Here is a 6987-nt window from a genome sequence, read left to right on the forward strand (position 1 = left end):
ACCTCACTGCCTGGTGAAAGATCTTTCCGACTCCCAGCTCGTTTTAATTATTTTTTTAGGGGTATTTTAGTACTAAAAACTCTTAAGAATTCATCTAAATTGCCCTAAATGTGTAGAAAATCAGTTTTCTTAAATCAAACTCTCTCATCCACTTCAAAATTCTACGCTCAAGAAATTCAAGAAACGCTAAGGCTATGGTTTATCTTCCATGATTTTCCTTCAAATTCTTCAAGAATATGGCCTTGAAGAGTCTTCTACAATTTCTAATAACTTGTTTCAAGACTCGAGCAAATGAGTATGAGAGTGAGAAAAATGTATTCATGAGTCTTTTTTGTCATCATGATATCCTTCATATCATGAACCATAACTCTTGAATTCATAATTCACATTCAAGAGAGAGTTAAGAGTAGAGTTCAAGGAAGCCTTTAAGTTAAATTATGAATCCTTTGAGATCCATCATCGATTTGAGTTAAGTTTTCAGTAAGTAAGTATGAGAATGAGAAAAATCGTATACATGAGTTCCTTATTGATATTTGACCCTTGAGTCAAGTCGTTCATGCCCATAACTTTCGCATGAACTCCATCAGTTGAGTACCTTTGAGAGGAGTAGTATCTTCAAGTTCTAAGTCTTGAGTATTGAGTTCCTAATCCCCTTTGAGATTATATTTCTAATCATGGGGCTATTACATGTTACCCGTGAAGTCCTTGAGTTAAATTGTTCATGCCCATAATTCCGCATGAACCATATAAGTCGAATAATTTTGAGATGAGAAGTATCTTTAAGTCCTTGAGTTGAGTAGTTCATGCTCATAATTCCACATAAACCCTCTGAGTTGAGCATTCTTGAAATGAGTAGTATCATTGAAGTTCTTGAGTTCCAAGTATTAAGTTCTATCTATGGTTATTGAAAACCTTGCATTGAATCGTTCACGTCCATAATTCGGCATGAACCATATTTTAAGTAAATCTTTTACAAACATTTTAACTTTGTTTTAAGACTTAAGCTTTGAGTTGAGTAAAGAGTAAGAGTAAAGTTCATTTTCTTTAAAATGATATATGGGAACTAAGTATTCCCAAGAGTAAATGTTTTCACATTTAAGATGAGAGGAAACTAAGATTTCTAAGAGTTTTGAGCTGTTTTGAGTACCATCTCTTTTAAAAAAAAGATTTTTGAGTAATTATCTCAAATCAAAGAAAAGGTTATGTTTTAAAACATATAAGCTGAGTATTTTGGGAGTACTATTGAGCACCGATATGGGGACGAGTTTGGGTTTAGATAACTCACGTCTCCGTAAACTATGTAGCCATCATAGGTAGAAAGGATCATACTTTTTAGATGATTCCTTAATTAGTGCTTTTTTAGCATAGACTAGTAGATCCACTTAGTTAAGGCATTCTATATGACGGCAAAGTATAAGACAGTTATGGCAACGTGGGCAAGACGTTGTATCATCACTTAAGCTCATAGTGGTGGTTGTCGATTAGAGAAACTCTCACAGAGTTATATTATATTTTATTATATATAAATTTAGTTGTTATTGTATTCTTCAATACACTGAGTTGATTTATATTGTTTTAAAAGCTTTTTCATATATTGCATGTGTATTATTGCTTTATATTGAGTTGAGTGTCCAGAGTTGAGTATCCAGAGTTGAGTACCCAAAGTCGAGTATCATATCTTTGAGTTGAGTATCTAATCTCTGAGTTGGGTATCTTATCCTTGAGTACTTCTGAGTTGAGTAATTTTGAGTATCCTTGAGTATTCCTTGAGTTGAGTAAGTTTGAAAAGAGGTAAGTATATTTCCTTTTTTTAAATCAAGTTTCAAGCTTATGTTATGCTTTAGAATTCCCCTTACATGTTCGTACATTCCATGTACTGAGCCATTTGACCTGCATCCTTTCATGATGCAGATTCAGGTATTCGGGATCATAAACAGGAGTTTCGTTGATACCACATGGCGTTCGAGTTAGCTATGGTGAGCCTCTTTGCTTCCGGAGGATTTCATTTACTTTTCAGTTATATCAGTTGTTAGGATGTCGTGGGTCTTGTCCCGACTTCCATCTTTGTTAGTTAGAGGCTTCATAGATAGACATCAGAGTTTGAGAAGTTTGTTTTATATATCTTGTTAAATGTTTTAAAGACTTGAGTTGCCTATTTTTGGCTAGTTGAATATTCTAAGTTATTCTTTTTGAGACATTTTGAGAAAATCTTTGCATTGTAATACAATTTTTAAGCTTTGTATGCTTGAGTTAGTCTTCCGCTTGTAGTCAGCCAGGATAAGGGTTCGCTTGTGGACCAACAATGGTCTTCGATGCCGGCCACGTCCAGGGTGTAGGCTTGGATCGTGACAAGTTTATACGAACACTTTATATTTTCTAGAAGATTTGAGAATAATTAAAGACAATAGTAGAAAATAATTCTTTACAAATCTAAAATATATTCTTTTTACAAATATGTCATATTCTAATAATTCATTTAATATAGACTAGATATATATTTTTATCGATCAAATTGTTGAATTTTCACACAATTTTGATTATGATATGATTGTGGACTTGTGGTTATTATTGAAGTTGGTGTTGAAGTATTGACATCACAGGACAGACATAGGAGAACTATAATTCTTGATTCTTCGACTTTTATGATTGTAGTAGAATTTGTAGGTTAGTTGTCTCAATAAAATTAGTGGCTTAAACTTATTTACTAATAAGAGGCCTTAAATATATATACATATATATTATAACAATAATTACAATTTTGCGTTGCATATAATGCTTTTTTTTCGAGTCTGTTTAGATGGATTTAAATGACATTTAAGCACAAGTCATTAAGTTAGAAATTTCAATTTTTGAGTTTTAGCTTCTTCATAGTTTTGGTTATTTTGATTTAAAATCAAGTACTTGGCAGTATTTTTATTTTTTATTCAAACACTACAAAAGAATTTAAGAACTCTTTCGATTTAAAAACACTTAAAATAAGTTAATTCAACAAGCTATAGTATAGTGTTTTTAATAGACATAAAGTTTTTGACTTTAGATAAGAAGAGCCATTTGTTTGTAATACATTACCTATAATATTGTTGCAAAAATCATATTTATTAATATAAAAGTTTAAGTTATTTAATTCAAAGTTCTAAAACATTTTATGATTAAAAAAAAGATAGCTTTTCTTCCTCTCCTTTTTAATATTAATTTTCTTTTTTTTTTAATCTTTAATAGTAAATTATGTGAAAATAAAATCATAAAAATCATTATTAAACTTATTTGGTACCTAAAAAAACTTATTTAGTGCCTCAAAATTTTGGAGGCTTAAACAAAAGTGACGATGAAATTGTCTAATATGTAAATTATGTTTCGGATGTCTTAAATAATGCTACTCTAGTTTCCAATTGAAATAATACATAATCAGTCCCCTCAAATTTATCAGGATATTTCATTTAGATATTTGAACTAAATCTTATTTCAGTTGGATACCTCTATTCCTATTAATATTTCACTTCGATACTTTCGGTTCATAATTAAAAAAAATTGGTGTGTTCTCATTCTTCTATTAGATAGTTAGGTTAATTATATAAAATATATCATTTTAAAAAAATTATACGCATTCATCTCAATAAAGTGTAAAACCCCATACATTTTTCATTTGAGGTTGATGCATATAATTAAATGAGGTTGATGCATATAATTAAATGAGATGATATATTATTTTACATGGTTAACTTAACTATCTAATAAATCAATGAAAAGAAATAACAATTATTTTTTTTAAAATTTGAGTTAAAAATGTTTAGTTAGAATACTTTATTAGGAATTAAGGTTCCTCAAAATTCGAAACATAACTTAATTTGAATCTAAATGAAATATACCAACAAATTTAATGGTGGACTATATATTAATCCTTTTCAATTTGAGTATGGAACTATTCTCCAGCATTTGTATCCAGAAATTTGAATCGATAATTTTGATTGGATTAGAATCGTGTTTATCCAGAAATTTGTATTGCTAATTAATTTGTCATATTCTTACTATTCTGATAGACTATTTATTCTCTACGTGAAACACATTTTGCCTAGTAATACATCAGTTCCTACTTGGATTTCAAGTCCCAGAAGAAATATCGTCAAAACACTAATCATACTGAAGTAGAATAACAGAAACTCCCACCAGCACTAATAGCGGGTAACTTTGTCCATCAAAACTTGACAGATAGAAAGAAATTATCAAGTACTATTTTTTTATTTCAGCTAAGATTTGACATAGACCTCATTGTTCTCTCCCAATTCATTAATCATCCGGCCTCACACTTGGTATAGAAAACATATTACTCCCTCCACCTTTTTCTATTTTCAGCTTGAAATAGAGTCTAGAGAACACAAAAAGAAGCCTAGATCTACCAAAGGAGATTCAAAAGAGGCTAGTATAAAAATTGCAATGGTGACTGCACCTCAATACTATTAATAGATCTTGAACAAGTTGAAGTAAGAAATTCAAGAGTAAGGCCAATACTAAACAAATACATGGAACTTGGAATAATAAAAGCTACTAGTATACAAATTGCAATGGTGACAGGTTGTAATTATGTAAATTAAAGAATAACATATAGCTAGCATAACAAATAGAGTAAGTAAAGGATGAGTCTAACAGCTCAATATAGAGTCGGTGTGACCCAAGTTGGAGGACCAACACGACTCAAGGAAAGAGCCTCGTAATGCGGCTGAATACTGCCATCTGCTAAGCTAAACACCCCCATGTCGAAGCCCCCTCCCTCTTCATAGTACAGGTATGTTTCCCAAAAATCATCGGTAAAATAGATATGATTGGACTTGATTCCTGGAAATTGAGAAGCTTGGATCGATAGAGAAGCACTATCCACAAGTCTCCTGTCCGGTCATGCTCATAATCTTCCATGGTATTCGGATGGGGCAATTCAATGTGAACACCAGAAAAGGGATGTAACAAACTAATTTCACCCTCGTCTTTTCCAACTGTGATAAGCCAACCCATAGACTCCATACAACGTTTTCCTCTAGCTTTTGGAATCTTCTTGTTCAAAATCATGCCATTATAGAGGCTGAAGAATTTTCGACATGAGCAATCTTCTTCAGCTAACATCAACCATGGAGTTCTAGGTAGGTCACTGTTAAAATTGTCCTTGGTGGTAGCAGAGTGCCAAGATTTGCAGACAGTGCCAAAATTAAAGTAGTCTTCAATCAGATTCAAACGTCTAGCTATGAGAAACAACACATCTTGTTGAAGCTCCGACCAATCAGCAGACATCTCGTTGGACACAATCGGAAAAATCTATCTCAAGTTGAGGCTGCAGTCCTCCTAGCTACATATGTATGTATAATAATTTGTATATATATGCGCTTAAGAAATCCCTTATATTATGTTGTAAGTTCATAATAATCCTTCAAGTATCACTTCTGACTAATTTTAATCCTTTTATGTTTACAAAAACTCATCACTTTTAATCCTACTCATAGTCGTATGTTTACCGAATTCTACTTCTTAAATTTAATATTTAAGAAATACTTTTTTAAAAGGGAAAAAGGTCTGAAATAATCCTCTCACAAATTATGTTTTTTTTTTAAGAAAAAAACAGAAATATAAATTTTTTTCAAGACCAAACTGTTGTTGCTATATATACATATTTATTTATTTTTATGGTGAACTTTCGTATGTAGTGATTTAATTTGTGGTAGAATTTTTAAATTTATTTTTCTTGATATTTTTAATTATATTTAAATCATTATGTTAATATTATATAAATGGTTAATTTTTATTTATTTATCTATGTGTAATATTCATTGAAAATTTGAATATCTATACATTAGTTTGATAAAAATAAAAAATTAATTAAAATTTTAATAATAAATACTTGAAATAATTTCTCTCCATAAAATAATTAATAATATTAAAAGTTATATTGATACTTGTCTTTTTTTCGTAATTTGAATCTCAAAAACACTTTTTAAAAATGATTAGACAAACACATCTACTTATTGAAAACACTTTTCAAATAATTAGCCAAACACAAATTATTATTTTTTCAAAAGAACTTTTTAAAAAGTTTTTTTTTACAAGAGTGTTTCTAAAAATAAGTTGTTTTTAGTCGGATAACAAACAGACTCTCAATTTAACAAGCAAATTTTGATAAATATCTTATGGATCAAAATATATACTTTTGCAAAACTGAAAACGATAAAATATACAAATAAGAGCCTATTCGGCATTGTTGTTGGGAGCCGAAAAGAACTTATTTTGAGAAATAAGCACTATTTTTTTTGAAAAATTAGGTTTTTGACAAACTTGTAAAACTGTTTTTAAATGGAAGCAAAAACAGTTTTTCTGCAGTTGAAAGAAGCTAAAAAATTTATGCTTCTTAAAAAAAATAGAAGTAGAAGTAGAAAATTATTTTTTTTCAAGACTAAAATATCCCATATATATGTGTGTATATATATATATATATACACACACACCATATGTTTGGTGAAATTTCATTTAATAATTTATATTTTATTTTACGTTTATATATTATTATTTTACATATTATTTTGCAGAATTAGAATAAAAAAAGGTAACAAAAATATTTTTGCATGATTAGAAAAAAAAATAACAATTAAAGATTTCAACCCTCCAAAAAATGTATAATATTGATTGAAATTTTTAATATGAATATTTTAATTTAATAAAAATCAAAATTTAAATTATTTTTTTGTAATATATGTTTAAACTAGTTTCTCTCTATAAAATATTCTTAATATTAAAAGTACACTAATACTTGCCCTTTATCGTAATTTGACTCTCAAAAGCATTTTTTAAAAAAGATTAGTGAAACACAATTTGCTTATAAAAAACACTTTCCAAATGAATTAGCCAAACACAAATTTTATTTTATTTTTTCGAAAACACTTTTCTGAAAAGCTATTTTAAAAAAGTCATTATGAAAATAAGCAGTTTTTAACAGTAATACCAAACATGCTC

This window comes from Solanum tuberosum, unplaced genomic scaffold (genome assembly GCF_000226075.1).
Source record: "Solanum tuberosum cultivar DM 1-3 516 R44 unplaced genomic scaffold, SolTub_3.0 scf00055, whole genome shotgun sequence".
Classification (NCBI taxonomy): Eukaryota; Viridiplantae; Streptophyta; class Magnoliopsida; order Solanales; family Solanaceae; genus Solanum; species Solanum tuberosum.